The 19,900-nt window shown below is 37.0% G+C and overlaps 1 pseudogene; it reads right to left on the bottom strand.

The window, feature by feature from the left end:
* Nucleotides 1-13,898: 13,898 nt before the first annotated feature.
* Nucleotides 13,899-14,915, bottom strand: LOC117018086 (double homeobox protein B-like; annotated as a pseudogene).
* Between the last annotated feature and the right edge of the window lie 4,985 nt (nucleotides 14,916-19,900).

The following is a 19,900-nucleotide window of genomic DNA, read 5'->3' on the forward strand; positions in this document are numbered from 1 at the left end:
TATATTTAGATACTCTTGTATCTTCCTACATAGAAGCCCCTTGCTCCTTCTCCTTCCTTGTCTCCATGTCCTACTGAAAATATTTTGAGAGGCTACCATGATAGTCTGGCTTCCAGGTTTGAATACTATTCCTGAAGCCTCAAAATTGAATGGTAGTGACTGAAATTGTGTACCTAAGACAGAACGTGGTAAAAGCTATAAGAGAAGGCAATAGTTAAGGAGAACCAATTGCTCCTGCCTGGGAAGCAGGAGGTTGCTTACGCGAAAGGAGACACCAGGCTTTCCCAAGTTAGGCATCCTGCACAGAGAGCTTACACCTTACTGGACTCAACATTGGATAATTAATGAAATCACATTATTCATGAAACCCCACAATTATTTCCCCCTGAACAGTTTTGTTTTCCCTCACTGAACAGCCAGGGAAGAGTAGTGAGGGCTGGAGGAATTCAGAATAAAGTAATTCCATGATCCTCTAATATTACGTCAGCCATCAAAAAGTATGCTTGGCAACAAGGGTGATGAGATTTCCAAAACAGATAGTCACCATTCTTTTTACCAGGGTAAATCCACATCTCAGAGTAAGAGGCAAATTCAAGAAGGATGTAATTATACAAAGCTCCTCAGTTGTTGATTCCCCACCAAAAGAAAACTCATCCAAAGCTGCACATAGATTCAACTGCCTAAGTGAGTCAAGCCATTTCCCAGTCATCTTGCTTTTAAACCGATTCATCAGGCTCCTTAGTGTCTTCCTTCAAAAGCTCTGTGAGCAACATGCCTTCCTCTTGTCCTGTCCACACCATCTCATTCGGAGCAGTCACACTCCATACTTGGATTGTTGTAATAGCTTCACTACTAGTTTTCCTGGCTGCTGTTCTCTTTTCCAATCCACTATACATGCAAAACGTGGATTAAGTCTTCCTGAAACCTTGAATTATTGTTCATCTCCTTCTAAAATTTTATTTTACCACTTCATTTATGGTAAAGTTCAAAATCCTCAATCTCTCATTTAAGCCTCCTATCTCGCTTTCCTTATTTACATTCATCTTGCTTTTCTCTACCCCAGAAGTGTCCTCAGCTCCCTCTGGCCCTCCTTTTTCACTCCTAAGTGTAGCCAGACACTGTCAGACCCTGCATAATAGGTCCTTTTCCTTCTCTTTATCTTTCTTAACTCTGCCTATCCTATTTTCACCAACCATTGTATGTCATATAGCATTTCCATTTCCGAATTGTGTGTTCCTGGGAAAGAAGGTGTGGGAACCCTGAGCTTTAGGGAAAACCATAAATGGTCATTGTGTTTAGGAAATGCTGTCCGGAAAATTTGAGCCTGGAGATAAGTATCACATGATGGGCAGAATTTGAACAAAGAAGAATGAGTCCAACTACTTCTCTGACAAAGAGGCACCTTGGGAGGTGGTAAAGCCTGAGGAATCTTAATTCTGACTGTTTTGATTCAAAGTCTGTCTCCGTGCCTTACTGTCTGCACAGTGGGCCAATTACTTGTTATGACTCTGGCTTAATTTTCTCCTCAGAGGGTGGTTGTGAGGATTACTTAGTTAGCACTTAGTAAATACACGCTATGCCCAATACTAGAAGTAATACAGCAAAATCATACCAGTAATATGATACTTAAGTAGTACTGGCCAATAAAGGGATTCAAGATATAAAAGTGAAAGAAGGAATCACAAAGAATAAGAGTCCTGGGTGATGAAATAGAGAGGGTCAGGGCAGAGTGGTAAACAGCCAGGGAATGCAGTCATCAGAAGAGCCTAATATGATGGTCCTCCCCATTGCACTCTTTCTCTGTAACTTGGTTTACCCCCATCAGCATGCCACAGAGCCAAGCACATTGTAATGGTAATTGGTGTACCAATGACAATGGCTCACTAGTTAATAAGATCTGGGCAAAGAAATTTTCCTACATAAATTCACAATCCTCACAAAAAAATCCTAATAGTTGTATTATTTTCCCCATTTTGAAGATAGAAAAACCAGGATGCTGAGAAATTAAGGTATTTGCTCATTCACACAGCTAAACATTCGTACAATTTCATTAATTGGATGGTTTACATATTTCCTTTGCTAGCAGAAATCTCTGTCCTAACCCTAGATTCCAATGTTCAATTTCTACCAGGATGTTTTTCAAACTTAAAGAATGAAAATGTTTAACATCAAATTTTTCTTTTTCCCTAATTTGTTTTTCTATCAACTCTGCCCTTTCAGAAAATAATTTCTCCTACCTCTCTACTCCCATAACACTTGCTTCCTTTCTTTGGGCACTTGTCACATTATATACCCCTAGCTGCCCTATAATGGGTGACACAGAGTGATGCAAACGTTGACCTCCTTGGGTAAAATAAATGTGGTTTTCCTTCCCCCACGGTGGTCCACTCTTGGGCAGATAGTGAGGAGAGCAGTGTCTGTAGCAGAGTATACTTAGGCTGGCTTCTCAGAGTTCTGTTCTGCTGTGATACATTAAAAGGGGTTTTCTGACTGCTTCTATTGTATGAAGGAATGAATTAAAGATGCGACCAAGTAGACAGTAAAAGGACTCCAGTCACTAAGTTCAGTAGAATGCTGGAATGAGGAGCCTATATGAATAGTATCATAATGTAGAATATATTGCAAAGGTTTCTCTTTCAAAGGATGGACTTTTCCTGATCTTTCTGGGTAGGTATATGCATTTGATGTTTCTGATATGTGAAAAACATTTATTTCTATTAATTAAAGTTCATAGCTATCTTTGTTAGTAAGAATGCCAATTTCATATTTAAGTCTCAGAGGTATTGATAAAGAGTGAAATGTAGTTCCCAACAATTGTCTGTTAAGATTTAAGAAATTGATGAAAGTTAACCTTATAGTGGATGTTGGTTGCATTCTTCTATAGTGCATAAGCTTCTTGAGGATGGGTAAACTTATAACTCATAACTCTGCCCTTTGTGTGACAAGTAGAAAGTGATGGCACTGATACATAAAGATATAAACTTACAATGCTTCTGCATACACAAACTAGTTGAAACTGTGTCTTAAGATAAGATACTTGTGGAAGAGAATGTAAGATTTTTAAGAGTAGAATGCTTGGGAATCTCTAAATGAGAGGCAGGAGGTAAGAAGAGGATGAGAAGCCAATACAGTAGTTGGGAAAAAGAAATCAGAGATGTCAAAGGACAATTAGGAACAATGAAATGCTTCCTTAGTTTCCTCCCCTTTTCCTCTCTCCTGAATCCTTAGGGAACTGACATTCCTCTCCCAACGCCACATGGTTCTGTTGGGGCTTTCAATCAGCATACACTGTCTTGTGTTCTTGTGTTGTATTATTGTTGTAAGATGGATGAGCCTTGACCTGGACAATCAATGAGGGCCAAAGTTAATTCCAAGGGGAGTCTTTCCCAGACATGTATACAGAGTTACTGGAAAAGAGAATTTCTCTTTCCCCATGATTTACAAACTGTAAGAATATAACTGAAACTGTGGGTGGCCATATTGTCTGCCAAATGGAGATCACTCCTTTATATTAGGAGGAAAGAGCCTGACGCACAGAAGGAAGCTGACAGGAGCAATCGGGAGGTGACATGAATTCTATTAGTTATGGATTCAGTTTGAACTGAGAATAGATCTATCCCTATTCTTTCTAGTTCCATGAGCTAATACATTCTCCTTTTGCTAAAGTAAGTTTGAGTTGGGTTTTTTGTCACTTGTGACCAAACAACACGGTTGATATAGGAAATAATATTGGGTTGGTGCAAAAGCAATTGTGGTTTAAAAGGTTAAAAATAATTGCAAAAACTGCAGTTACTTTTGCACCAACCTAATAGCTAGACCTGTTACATAGGTAACTGTAATGTCAAGGAGATTGAAAAACGATGAAATCAAGAGATTGAAGACAGGAAAACAATCTTTGCTTTTGACTTTTAATCCTTACCAGTAATCTCTGAAAGTGTAATTTCATTATTCCACTGAGGATAAAAGCTAGTTTTCAAGTGATTTATTAAACATCTAGAACTAGAGAAATTTTTGAAACTTTTTCTTGATTCTTACCACCACCACCACCACCCCACTCACACTCAACAAAACCTCTAGATCATTTGGTTACAAATAATAAACTAAATTCTCAATATTACAATCTACGTAATGTCAAGTTCAGAAATAAGACTGTGAACTACACAAGAAATTTAACTTTTGTTCAGTTTAAGTATTCAGTTAATTGACTAGGAAAAAATTTTTCACTTATAAACTATCATATATTCATCTGTCAGATGAAAGGTACTTAACATAAAGCTTATTTATGGGATACATACATTCTTGGAACCCAAAACATCACTCAAAATTATCCTTTCTAATAGACCAATAATAATGAATTAAATGCATAGAGTGTCCATTGGCTCCAGTTGATATTTGTTAAGATTTGAAAAGGACCCTACATATAAAAGGTAATTCATATTATGAGAAACAAAAACATACTAAAGAACATTTGGAAAAACCATTTTTCTCAATTGGGACCCTTCTATTGAAGGCAGATCTTCTGCTCTGAGTTCTTTCACTCTAGGTTGTGAAATGTATCACTACATGGCTCTCTGGGGCAAAGCAAGGATCCCTTTCTTACTCTCAGGACATTTTTGCTAAAGTAACTTATTATGAATCAAAAGTAGGCTAATATGCAAATTTAATAATCTCTTCACATACACTCCTTTCTAGCCTGCATCTAAATCTAGAACACTGGGCATGTTACGCTTATGTTTTGTAAATGAGAGTTAATCATTCCTTTCCTTTTTGTTTGTGACTGGTGACCTTTTTGAGCCAGCCACTTGCAGTCTTACAGTTTGGTACATTCTTATTCTCTGGGCTTTCGCACTTTTTTGACACACCCTGCTTATGTACTTTTAGAATAGAAAACTCCATTTCAGAGCCGGAGGGCGTGATTCTCATTCTTCAGTAGATTTGTTACATGCTTTAAACTATTGCAAATTTTGATTGGGTTTTCTGATCTGAGCATACATTGTAGCAATGTACTTTTTGAAGGGGAAGTTTCCTGAGCACAAAGAGCATATATTTAAAGACATACACTATCTGAATTCTAAATGCTAATTTTCTGTTAAAATATATAATTAGATTGGACATAGCTCATCAGAATAAATTGAGAGAAAAGAATTAGAGACAAACAACAACCAAAAAAATTCTATTTTCTAACAATTGTTCTTGGGAATCTTTCTTGCTTTCAGTAAATATGTCAGTGATCATCTAAAGACATGCTTTTTTAATGCTGCCCAGGAATATTCAATTTGCAAATATCATAAGATACAGGTTGTACAAGAAGAAAGAGAAATGCCTTTGCATGAAAAGCTAACTCTGCTATATAATTAGAAAAAACAGGATCCATTATTCACTTTGAAACTTAAAAACCTGACAATAAATTAGAAATGTCACTTGCTATTTTATTAAAGATATATAATACATTACCAATAAAGAAAATTTTATATCAACCACTGTCTCAAGAGCTAAATATTCTCAAAATGAGGTCATCTCCGTACTTTGTCAATAAGGTGCAATATGATGAAGGAATGAAAACTAAATTAGCTTAGACAATAAAATATTGTTCATATAAACCTGTTTATATATGCCTATCTACCAAATGTAAAACTAGGTTAAATCAAAAAAATGGTTAGTACCAAATAATTTAGCCTTATAAGAATACGATAAATCTATTTTGTACTAACTTTGAAATATCTCCAAGGCAAATTTCTGGGTGAAAGAAGCAAGATATAGAATGACATATATGCATATATGCAGTTTCTATGCAACTATAAATGCATGGAAAATGTAATGGATGAAATACTCCTAAACTATTAACTTAGTTTCTGTAGTTATCTCAGGGAAAGTGATTAGAAATAGGGAGTTGAGGGTAAAAGAAAAACTTTCTTGGATTATCCTGCCTTTTTGGTGGGTGGGGGAAAAGACCTTGTTTTAAATCTTTTACATTAAAAATTCTTGAGACTGCCAGACAAGATGACAGACTAGGTCAATGTAATATTCACCTCCTTCCACAACCACATCAAAATTACAACTAAAATATGGGAAAACTATCCTTAAGAACCACCTGAGACTAGTTTTAGGACAAAAGTCCTAAAACTAAGGCTATAAAGAAGAAGCCACAGTGAAACTGGTAGTAGGGTGACAACATAGGACAGCCAGATCCCATCCCCACATGTGGCAGTTAAGAATCAGGAGGGACATCTCTGCTGCAGAGGTCCCGCCTGAAGAGCAAGGGGTCCCAGCCCCACACTGGGCACCCCAGAACACCAGTGCCAGGAAGAGGAGTCCCCAAAACATCTGGCTGTGAAACCAGTGAGGATTGCATCTGAGGAGGGCTGCTGAAGACCTGGAGGCAACAGGTCTTGAAGGTCCCATGTACAGACTCAGTCACACACAAACTCACTTGCTCTGGGCTCCAGCATAGATGCAGCAGCTGAAAAAGTGCCAAGGACATATGGGGAAGAACTAAATTAACTGGACTCAGGGTGAGGGCTAGAGGGGCATGGGTTAGGACAGCTCTGTCCAGAGATGGAAGTGCTGGCAGGTGCCACTGTCCCTTTGTTGAGACATCCTTCCTCCACACAGCAGTCAGGCACCAAATCTGAGCTCTCTGTTAACCTGGCCAGCACTGTTTGCCTTGCCCTGGTGATTCCCTGAGACTCCACCCATCCAACTCCTGTACCTACCCATCTGAAACTCTTCCAGTGACTCATTCACACAAGCAGCCTAGTTCTGCTCATGCTGCACTTTCCTAAAATCTCTCAAAAGTCTTCAAACCCAAAACAAGCAGAAACTGGCCTTGATGTACCCTGTACCTCTTGCTAAATGGCCTCAAGGATGGGACAAGTGACAACCAATCCCAACTTGCATTATAACTCCCATCAGGTAGCCCCGAGACTGGTATCAGCAGCTGACTGGCTTGGAATGTAGCCTCAACTAAACAGCCACAAATTTGTCACAAGTGGCAGCTGGCCTCAGCTCACATTGTGATGTCTACCAAAAGATCCAAAGCATGACACTAGTGGCAGCTAGCCTTGGTTGCCAGCATAGCCTCTTCCAAGCACCTCCAAGCCCAAAACAAGTTGCAACCAACAGCAGATCACTGCCAGATGGCCCTAAGCCTGGCATAAGTGGTGGCTGACCATGAACCACACCAGAACCCCTCCTAAGAGCCTCCAGAACCAACATACCTGGTGGTCAGCATCAGACAACACAAGAGCACAACTCAACCAGCTCCACATATGACACACCTGAAGAGCAGACTAGCCTGGTACGAGAACTCTGTTACAGTGACTCCAACTCTGTGGGATCAGCCCCCACACAACAGCTTCTCTGCTGTAGTCATGGCCCGCTCTAACAGTTAGTCAGCCTGAAGGTCAATCCTATGCACTGATATACCAATAGCAATCAAAGCTCAACAACAACAAGAAGGCACAAACAACCCACACAAGGATCAATACTGTTGAACAAGGAGACTATACCTCTAGGCCCCACAGGACACTTCTTCAAAGCACAAGAAATGTAGCAGATCTACCTAATATATAGAAACAAACACAGCGAGTCAGCCAAAATGAGGAAACAAAGAAACAATTCCTAAGTGAAAGAATAGGACAAAACTCCAGATAAATAACTAACAAAAATGAGACAAGCAATCTACCAGATGAAGAGTTCAAAACACTGGTTATAAGGATGCTTGATGAACTTAGGGGAAGAATAGATGAACTCAGTGAGAAATTCAACAGTGGAGTAGAAAACATTAAAAAACAGACAGAAAACATAAAAGAAACAGTCAGAAATGAAGAATACAGTAACCGAAATTAAGAATGCATTAGAGGGAATCAACATGAGATGAGATGAAGCAGAGGACTGATTCAGTGAACTAGAAGACAAGATAGTAGAAAACACTCAACTGAAACAGCAAAAATGAAATAAAATAAAATAAGAGTTTAAGGGACCTTTGGGACAACATCAAGCATACCAACATTTGCATCATAGGGACCCAGAAGGAGAAGAGAGAGCAAGGGATTTAACTTATTGGAACAAATAATAACAGAAAACTTCCTTAACCTGGTGATGGAAATGGACATACAAGTCCAGGAAGCACAGAAATACCCATACAAGATGAATCTTAAGAGGCCCACATCAAGACATATCAAAACTAAAATGCCAAAGGTTAAAGACAAAGCGAGAATCATAAAAGCAGCAAGAGAAAGGCATCTAGTTACCTACAAAGGACCTCTTATTGACTGTCAGCTGATTTCTCAACAGAAACTTTGCAGGCCAGAAGGGATTAGTATGAAATATAGTGATGAAAAACAAGCACCTACAACCAAGACTACTCTATACAGGAAAACTGTCACTTAAAATTGAAGGAGAGATAAAGAGCTTCCCAGACAAGAAAAAGACTAAAGGAATTCATCACCATTAAGCCAGCATTATAATAAATGTTAAAGGGCCTTCTTTAAGAAGAAAAGATCAAAAGTATAAATACGAAAACACAGGAAAGAAAAAAATTCTCACTGATAAAAATAAACGCTTAATAAAAGTAGTGGATCAGCAAATTATAAAGCTAGTAAAAGATTAAAAGGTAAAGTAAAAACAATGATAAATTAAGAAAAACACACACACACACACAAGAAGTAAAAAAGAATGACAAATTGACAAAAACATAAACATAGAAGGAGTGAGTAAAAATTGCAATGATTTTAGAATGTGTTCAAACTTAAGCGACCATCAACTTAAAATAGACTGCAATAAGCATTTCATGGTATATATGAAGCACATGGTTACCACAAACCAAAAATCTATAAGAGATATACAAGAAATAAATAGAAAGAAATCTAAACATAACACTATAGAAAGACATCAACACACAAGAGATGAGAGAATAAGAAAGAAACAGAGAACTACAATAATTATACAAAAACAATAAATAAAATTGAAATAACTACATATCTATCAATAATTATTTCAAATGTAAATAAACTAAATGTTCCAATCAAAAAGGCATGGCTGAATGGTTAAAAACAAGACTCATACATATCTGTCTACAAGGGGCCCACTTCAGATCGAAATTCACACGCAGACTGAAAGTAAAGAGATGGAAAAACATATTTTATGAAAAGAAAAAGAAAAAGAAGTTGGGGTAGTAATACTTATATCTGAGAAAATAGAGTTTAAAACGAAGGATGTAACAAGAGACAAAGAAAAGAATTTCATGATAAAAGGGTCAATCCAACAAGAGGATATAACACTCATAAACATCTATGCACAAAAAGTAGTAGCACCTAAATATAAAGCAAATATTGATGTGCATAAAGGGAGACATTGACAGTAATACAGTAATAGTAGGGGATTTTAACACCCCATTGACATCAATGGATAAATCATCCAGACAAAAAAATCAATAAGGAAACAGAGGCCTTAAATGATACATTAGACCAGATGTATTTAATTGATATTTTTAGAACATTTCACCCCAAAGAAACAGAATATGCATTCATTTCAAGTGCACACAGAATATTTTCCATGAATAGAACACATGTTATGCCACAAAACAAGTCTCAATAAATTTAAGAAGATTGAATCATATTAAGAATCTTCTCTGATCGCAATGGCATAAAACTAGATATCAATTACAAGAAAACTGACAAACAAACTCTTGAGGTTAAATAACATGCTACTAAACAGTGAAGAATGGATTAATAAAAAGATCAAGGAAGAAATCAAAATATACCTTGAGACAAATGAAAATAAAAACACAACCGACCTCCAAATCTATGGGATACAGCCAAAGCAGTTCTAAGAGATAAATTCATAGCAATACAGGTCTACATTAAGAAATAAGAAAAATCTTGAATAAACAATTTAACCTTATACCTAAAGGAACTAGAAAAGCAACAAAGCCTAAAATGAGTAGAAGGAAGAAAATAATAAAGATCAGAGTGGAAATAAACAAAATAGAGTCTAAAAAAATACAAAAGATGAATAAAACCAAAAGTTGATTCTTTGAAAAGATAAAAGAAAATTGATAAACATTTAACCAGACATGTCAAGAAAAAAAAAGAGAAAGGACCCAAATAAATAAAATCAGAAACAAAAACGGAGAAGTGAGAACTGACACTGCAGCAATACAAAGGATTATAAGAAACTACTATGAACAACATATACCAAAAAATGGGACAATCTGGAAAAAATATAAATTCCTAGAAACATACTATCTTTCAAGACTGAGTTAAGAAGAAACAGAAAATCTGAATAGACCAATAGCTACCAATGAAATTGAATCAGTGATAAAAATATCCCAAAAAACAAAAGTCCAGGAATGGAGGGCTTCACAGGTGTATTTTACAAACATTCAAAGAAAAATTAATATCTGTATTTCTCAAACTACATCAAAAATTTGAAGCGGAGGGAAAACTCCCACTCATTTTATGAGGCCAGCATTACCCTGATTCTAAAACTAGACAAAGACATTACATAAAAAGAAAATTATAGGCTGATATCCCTGATGAACATAGATGCAAAAATCCTCAACAAAATATTAGCAAACCAAAATTAACAGTACATTAAAAAGATCATACACCATAATCGGTTTGGATTTATTCCTGGGATGCAAGTTTGCTTCAAATCCATATTCAATTAACATGATTCTCCATATAAACAAAATAAATAAAAATCACATTACCATATCAATGGTTATGAACAAAAAGCATTTGACAAAATCCAACATCCATTTATGATAAAAAACTCAGCAAACTAGGGATAAAGAGAACATACCATGACATAATGAAGACCATATGTGACAAACAAACCTTTCTTAATTTTGAACTGAAAGCTTTTTCTTTAAGATCAGGAAAAAGACAAAGACGTCCTCTCTCACCTCTTTTATTCAACATAGAATTGAAACACGTACTGAGAATGAATACAACAAATAATACTGAAGACCCAAGAAACCAAGGAAAAAGGCCACATCATGACGTGATGGGTTACAACCTTGGAGTAGGCTTGATCAGGCCCATTCTGGCCCCAATTATAAAGTAAGGTCAAGCTCTGAAGTTCTCACTGTGGCACACTGACAACTCAAGGGGGACCCTAAACACCTACAGCCTTCCATTGAGCCCTATATATAAAAGGCAGAAATCCCTGGCCCTAGGTTCCTCAGACTGAACTCCTCCCTCACTCTGTATAGGTGATGACTGAAGTGCAGGTTTCTGTAAGAACAAGAGAGGCACAAGGAGATGTGTAATATACCCTCATGGTTTCCTTTCATGGAATATCTGCCCTGCTGGTTTGCTGGGTCAGGGGTATAAATGAAGGAGAAAGAAACCTTAAGCTGGGTGCCTGTTGCTATTTTTGGCCATGTTTAAACTCAGATTAGTATTTGTGTTCTCTCCCAGCCTCAAAATTCTCCATGATAGACAACTTTTTCATTATCTATGATTTTTCAATTGAAATTTTTTTCATGAGACTTTAAATAAAAGATTTATTAGCTAAGGTTATTGAAAGTCAAGAGAGGTCAGCCAACTTAGTTTTTTTAGTCCTTAATATATTAAAAAATATAGAGGGGAAAAGCAGGATTACAAACATTTTGATATATTTAAAACATTTATATCAAATAAATTAACGTTTTAGCATAAACATACATCTCATGTATGTTTTGAAAATAAAATTTAAAAGTCTAGGTTTGATGACTTTTATTCATGTTGCCACTCACCTTTCAAGTTAGACTCAGAGAACAAACGTCTGGAGCACATGAATCCTCACTCCATTTATCAGGCCTATGCATATCCCTGGATACTCTCCTTAGTGACAACTTTGCAAAACAGTCAGAAATATTCTATATGCTGCCATTTCTTATAGGCATTCTCAATAAAAATGAACGATGTGTTAAATTTGACTCTACTAGGGAAATTCTACAAATCAGAACATTCTAAAGAAATGAATAGGTACTGTTGAATAGGTACTATTTAGACTAGCAGGTCCAAACACAAAACCATGGACTAAAAGCCCCTTGGAACTTTCCAAAAATACAGATTCCAGGCTCTGCCCACAGAGATTCTAATATAATATAATTCTGTCTTTTAAGATCTCTCCAGTAATTCTAATGAAAGAACAGATTTTGTAACCACTGCCTTTAACTAAAGCTCTTCAGTATCCAGTATTTTAGCTGGGCTTTCATTCTATTAATATTTTTTTTATATACACTTCTGGTCTTTTTCCCCCCAAGCACAGATCTTTTGTTATATAGTCACAATAACATGGTGATTCATTTTCCCCCCTTTTTAAAGTTGAAATGCACCAATTTTTAATATTCTTAAATTCTAAGTCATTTGATTCCTCAAAATGGTAATGCATGTAAATAACTTACTTAACATATTTTACATATATAAATAAAAAAACAGAACAGTGGTACCAACTTTTATAATAAATATTAATAGGTTGAAATTTTTTAGATTACTGAAAACAAATCTATGCTCATTTGAATATTTTATATTGATGTTCGCCAAATCTAGAATCTCTAAGAAGGTCAACAAATTAAATGGAAGAGATAGAATTCCAACCGCTTTGCTGTACTGTAAGTGAAAGAAGTTTTAGACTGACCATACGAACTGTAGAATCTAATTCACAAACTTGAGAAAGTGGTTGATTGTCTTTTAGAGAAATTCTGAACTGGGATGTTTATGTTGAGAATTCTATGTTGAGAATAATTTTAAATTCCAAAGAGACTATGGAAGAAGTGATTGTAAGTTTTTTGTTTTTCTGTCTTAATATTATATAATTATGTATTCCATATTTTACATGGAAAGAACTATTTTTTCATTTTATTATAATATGTATGAATACAATTTGTTAAAATTTCATTCCCTAGCAAAAACAACATTGTTCTATGCATGTATTATAGTTAGTTACCAGGACTAGAATGAGTAGTATCCAAAAATGAATTTGTCAACAAAATGAAAAGGCATATGTGCTCCAATGTTCATTGCAGCTTTATTTATGGTGGCCAAGACATGGAAACGATCAAAGTGTCCTTCAATAGATGGTTGGATAAAGAAGATGGAATATTACTCTGCCATGGGATGAAATAACGCCATTTGCTACAACATAGATAGATCTTGAGATTATTATGCTAAGTGAAATAAGTCAGACAGAAAAAGTCCAGAACCGTATAACTTCACTGGTATGTGGGATATAAAACTGAAAGCAACAAAGGAACAAGACAAACAAAAAAAGAAACAAAAACTCACAGACACAGTCAATACTTTAGTGCTTACCAGAGGGTAAGAGGGGAGAGGGGTTGTAGAAGAGGGTAAAGGGGATCCAATATATTGTGATGGAAGGAGAACTGACTCTGGGTGGTGAACACACAATGTGATATATAGATGATATATTACTTGAAACCTATATAATTTTACTAACCATTGTCACCCCAATATTTTTGTTTTGTTCTGTTATAGAGTAAAACCTTTATTTGGGTTTCCAAGTGGTTTCTCTTGCCCCCTTCGTTAGTCTTGTGCTGAATAGGATGACTTAATTGTTCATCATTCTTTAAATCGCATAGATTCTGCTTCTAAAGAAAGGAAGCCTGGACCAGGTTCTGAGAATGATGTTGTTTTCCTCCTCCTGAAAGTGAGCTTTGCATCATGTGGAGCAGAGCCTGAAAATCTTCACTGAGGCACAGTTGGGGTCCTGGAGTGTCCTTTTTCTGTGGATCAGAACAGGAGTCAGAAAATTTTAGGACTATCTTTTCCTGAAAATCTGTGGAGCAGGAGTTGACCTAAAGGCTTGAGGTTTCTACATTTTGGTGAAGTTGACCGAGGGGATGAGAAGGTTCTGCAGCTGACTGTGTGTGCTGTGGCCACAGTGGTTCAGTGTGTTCCTTCTCCAGGATCCCGTTCTGCAATCAGAGCCTGGCGGCACTCATCCCACCATTGCATAATGTAAGACAAGTCCACGTGACCCAGATCCTGCAATTGATGTTTTTTGTGCTCAGCATGAGGCTGACAATAGTCCTTCAACTGCAGTGCTCTTGTGCCAGTCTGTTGTTTGTGATTCTGGCATTTGTCTTGGCTTGGGGGCAGAAAGGAGTGTGAGTATTGAGAGGACCCTCCTGGAGTCAGTGGTATTGGCAGGTAAGCATCTGAGTAGAGGGTGAGTTCTTCCTGTACAGCTTGCATGGTCTGCACCATTATGACACTTGGTCCTTGGCTCACACAAGGGCCGAAGGACACATGGGATAGGAGAAGAGCAGGTAGAAATGTTTGGTTCCTGCTGAAAGAATTGGAGGAAGGAAAATGATGAGACCAGCCTGAGAGAGTGGACAGGTCAATTTGGTGCTGCTGAGCTGTCAGGTCTGGTGTCCCACTTGGGTCATCTAACAAGGAATTCACAGGCTCACTTCTGCTCTGCTCTGCGGACAGAGATCTTTGGTTCTGAAACCGCATTTGTATTTTTTATTCCAGAATGCCTGTTTGTTTCGCCAGTATTTTCCTGGTTGCAATATCAGGGAATTAGTTCCTGTCAAAGACTTGAACTAGGATGTTTGATTGAGATCTTGTGATGGATGTCTGGTCTTGTCTGGCTTCTTTTGGTAAGTATTCTTGAGTCCAAGTCTTATGCTGGTCCTGTCCCTGTGTTTGATCTTTTCCTAAGGACCATCCAGATCCCAATTATCTCTGTTTTACCTTGTGGTTTTTAAAACAAATCTGAATGTTATACTCTGGAATGCCAGTTTCCTTGACCAGCTGTTCCCTAGTAGCTATATCAGGGTAAGGGTTGTGTTCAAACCATTTTTGGAGGATATTCTTTTGACTCTGGTTGTAAACAATCCTTCCTTACCATGTTTCTTTTTGTAGTATGCCACTCGTAGTGCTGTTCAAACCCATCTTGGGAAGAGTTCCCTGGATTCCACAGAGTACATAGTTGAGCAGCTCTTCAAGACATAGGGCTTACCAATCTAAATTTTAATTTAAAAAAGAAAAGAAAAAAAGAAAAGGCAACCTAGCAAATGAGAGAAAATATTTGCAAATCATATGTCAGATAAGAACTATATAAAGCACTCATACAATCTGATCTAAAAATGGTCAGAGGGTTTGAATAGATATTTTACAAAGAAGACATACAGATGGCCAACAGGTATGTGAAAAGATGTTCAACATTACTAACCATGAGGGAAATGCAAATCAAAAGCATAATAAGGTATCACCACACACCTGTTAGGATGGCTATTATCAAAAAGACAAGAAGTAACAAGTGTTGGCAGGTTGTGGAGAAAAGGGAACCCTTGTTCACTGTTGATGGGAATGTAAATTTGTGTAGCCATGATGGAAAACAGTATGGTGGTTCCTCGATAATCAAAAATTGAACTACCACATAATTCAGCAATTCCACTTCTGGGTATTTAAATGAAGGAAATGAAAAGATATATCCACCCTCATGTTTTCTGTAACACTATTCACAATAGCTAAGATATGGAAGCAACCTAAATGTCCATCAGTGGGTGGATGAAGAAAATGTGAGATTATATATAATTTTGTGATATACATATAACATTATTCAACCATAAAAAAAGCAGATCTTGCCATTTGTGACAACTTGGATAGAACTTGAAAGCATATGCTTAAGTGAGACAAGTCAAACAGAGAGAGACAAATATGTATGATTTCACTTATATGTGGAATCTAAACAAACAGACACCCAAACTGATACAGAGAACAGATTGGTGGTTGTCAGAGGTTAGGGTAGGGGGCAGCAAAATGAGTGAACAGGGTCAAAAAGCACAATCCTTAGTTATAAAACAAATAAATCATGGGATATAATGTACAACATGGGGATGACAGTTCATAATACACTATTGTATATTTGAAATTTGCTAAGAAAGTAAATCTTAAATAGTCTCATAACAAGGAAAAAATTTTATGTGTGGTGATGGATATTAAGTAGACTTGTGTTGATTATTTAACAATATATATAAAATATTGAATCATTATGTTGTACACCTGATACTAATATGTTATGTGTTAATTATATCTAAATTTTAAAAATTAATACTAGTACACAAGTCCCACTTTTGACGATGCTGTCTGGAATGGAAATTGTAATTTTAAAAGTTCCCCTGATGGTTCTCATGAACAGCTAGGACTGAGAACCACTGATCTACGGGGAGACAGATACACATATCAGATTCAGGTACAAATCAGTTCAACGGTCAGTGACCCAGCTTCAGCATGTCACTTCAAGATGTCAGGGACCCAAGCTCCTTCCAACTTGTTGCTCTACATTGCCTAGATCATCTCAAGGTCCAAAGTGACTCTGCCAGCTCTAGCCATCATGTCCATATTGCAGCCAGCCAGAAGGCTGAAAAGGAAGAAGAGCATGCCCTGTCTTAGTAAGACAACATCTCAGAAGTTGTACATATCACTTTCCCTTTTGTTCCAACTGTCAGAACCTAAATGGACTAGATCACTCCTAGATAAGAGAGGTGAGAAAATGTAGTTTTTATTTTGGGCTAGCATCTGCTCAGTTAAAAACCACAAATTGTATCACTATATGAAAGAGGAAGAAAGAATATAAAAAATAACATAGTTTCTTCCTCAGGAAGTTAAAATTCTATTGCAGTTGGTTAGGCTGTGAGTAATTGGTTACGAAATTGGCAGATGAGATTTTCAGTAAAGTTTCTGGATTTGCATGGAGAAAGTTAATCTTTCTTGCTGATTTTCTCACTACTATTATTTCAGGATGGTCTTTCCCAAATATTCCTGTATTAACTATAACTGGACTACAACTATTTTGTTGGCACCCAAAATAGCAATTTCAGTTTCAAAGAAAACAAAGTGAAAGGGAAAGCATTAGTCTAGGCAAAATAATTCCTTCTCGAATTCAAACTTATTTGCTTTGTTTTCTTGTGTCTTATCCACAGGCCAAAATAATAATTATGTGAGATACTTTTCCTCGACTGTCTCTTCAGTGTCAAGTTTAACTCCAATGGATTCTGTAAAAGCCATTCCCTTGTCTCTCTGAAAGCACATTTAGGAGATCCTACGGTAGCCTGGAAAACTACTTTCAGCAAATCTTACATGAAGTTAAGAGACACCAAAGGCCAAGATGAAGGTATTTAAGGTGATTCATCTTCTAAGATAATGGCAGCCATGCAAGGGAGGATTGGCTGCCAGTAGAACCCAATTTTGAGCAAATAAGTCATCATATGTGCGAAAGATCTAGATGTAGAACTGTACAGGAGCAAGTATACTATACTGTTATTAGTTAATTATAAGTCCACAATATATGTGGTTTTGACCATGAAAAGAATTCTATTTTGCATAGACAAGTGGCATCTTAAAATATCAACATAAATCTATTTTCTTGAACAATATTTTAAGATTATTTTTAAGTAATTTTTTTAAGCACAAAAAGGAGTAATGGAGGGATCTGACAAAGAGCACTTGAACCAAGTGAATAAAGTTAACAGCAGTTGTAATGGACAAATTGATATCGGGTGCCTAATATGTGCCAAAGGATACAAAATTGCTGCCGCGATATTATTGGCCAGAAAAACAAGCAAATGACAATCTAAATCTAATCATGAAATATGTAAGTTTTATTCAAATGTCAAGCCAAATATACCACTAATATCCTGTAATCTCTAATAGTTTATCTTTCTTTAGCATTCTAAAGATCTTGCTGCTTCTAATGAATCTTCCTTTTCAGAAGCATCTGAGTTATTCTTGGCTGTTAATGCCATCCTGTTTAGATGTCCATTTTCTTCTTCTTCTTATAATTGGGGAATATTGGGGAACAGTGTATTTTTCCAGGATGTCAAGTCACTGTTTTTCACTCTAGCTGTGTGTGTGTGTGTGTGTCGTGGGGTGCAGCTCAGCTCCAAGTCAAGTTGTTGTTTTTCTCTCTAGTTGTGGAGAGTGCAGTTCACTGCGACTCAAACTGGCGATCTGGGTGTTATAAGCACCTCACTCTATCCACTGAGCAAACTGGCCACCCTAGATGTCCATTTTTTTAATCCAAGTCCACACAGAGCTTATGGGGAATCCAGATGGGACCCAAAAACTACACAGTCTCCTTCTCTGCTGTCTCAGTACCCCACTTCATTCCTCATCGGAAGCTTGGACATCAATACCTTCCCAAGCTGTAAGTCACAAATGGTACATTTTTGGTAGTTGCAGGTCATCAATTAATAATGGGAATTTTTCAAGACCTATAAGAAAACTGGAGAAAATGGAGAGAAGGCTCTGGGATACAGGAGAGGAGGATTCTAAAGAGATAATCTTGACTGCCACAGGAAGAGAAGGAAAGAAACAGTTGTTAAAATCAAACTTGTTAGGCAGGAACAGCAGAGATACGGAAGTAAACGTCCGTATGTTCTGAGACCATGGCATTTCAGGAGGAAAGAGGACGCAGCCCCCGACCCAGGACACAGCACTTACCGGTGATCCTGCTATGTCTCCCTCTTCTTTCACTGGGATTCTCCCCCAGGTGAGATTACATGGAGAGATTACATGTGTATCCTGAGAATATGCCTTGAAAGGCTTCAGCACAGAACCTTCACATGCTACCACATCCACAGGCGTGAAATACAGAAAAGTTCACCCTTGCCTGTCGCTTGTCTCAAGAGAGATTCAGGAACAAAAAGCTCCTACAAACAGACCAAATTTGGAGTTTCTCCTTCCCGATCTTCAGGGGTTCTCTTCGCCCCCAAGTGCCCCAAGATTCTGTTGCAGCATGAATAATATGGACTGCCCTGACCGCCCCTGCCAAACCCCCTGAGAAGACCCCACTTCTTCCCCATGGACCAAAGGCTGGCCTCATCTGTCATAAATACACTCGGGAGTCCTCATACTAAACCCTGACCTCACGATAAATTCACCCGGAGCACTTAATTACAATAACATTGATATTCCATTCAGACCACTTGATAAAAATCTGTGAGGGACTGCACAGGTGATCCTACTTTTTAAAACTCCACACGTGATCCTATTTGGAAGCCTGGGCTCAGAGCCACTTTTCTAAGCCTCGCTTCTCAAACTTTGATTGCATAAAAATCACGTGGATAGATGTTAAGTAGACTTACTGTGGTGATCAATTCATAATATATACAAATAGTCGAATCATTATGTTGTAAACCGGAAACTAATTTAATGTTTTATGTCAATTTTATTTATCTCAATTAAAATATCACTTGGAGATAAACAATAAAACAAAATAGACTAAAAATACAAAATGGAGAATTAGTCCTCCTTGGAGCTCTTAACCCCAGCCCATAATATGACCTGGACTTTTGAAAATTATGACTCTTCTAGGAAGGAAAAAAACAATGAAAATAATACTTAGAAGAGATCCTAGATAGTACTTTTTTTTTTTTTTTCTCTGCTCAGGGTCTAGGTTACATTTGAAGGAGAGGACTTAATTCTTCTTATGTTGTTTTTTTCTTTTTACTTTTAAAAATATAAATAAATGTGGTTAACATGAGGAGAAAAGATCGTTTAAGTTACTAGGATATTCTAGGCAGTAGTAGCTGCCCTATTTGCAGACTTTTCTAGAGCAGGAACAGAGACGAACATGGGGATAGGACATTCAGAAAAGCTCTTGGAAGAGTTTTACAGCCATCAAAAATGCATGTAAGGGAGCTAACGATTCCCTAAGTACAAGTATGGAATGAAGATCCAATTTAGTATGTACAGACTTTTTTCCATTAATGACACAAATAGAATATGTTTTTTAAAAACCAAGAATTTGTCAATAGAATCCAGTCATTTTTCATATTATTTAATGTTTGAATACATACTATACCTGAAATTTCAGTAAAGCGACTTTCTGGTAGTGTCCCCATGTGTCCCCAGGTGTCCAATTGCACCAATTT

The sequence above is a fragment of the Rhinolophus ferrumequinum genome, chromosome 26 (assembly GCF_004115265.2).
Source record: "Rhinolophus ferrumequinum isolate MPI-CBG mRhiFer1 chromosome 26, mRhiFer1_v1.p, whole genome shotgun sequence".
Taxonomy (NCBI): Eukaryota; Metazoa; Chordata; class Mammalia; order Chiroptera; family Rhinolophidae; genus Rhinolophus; species Rhinolophus ferrumequinum.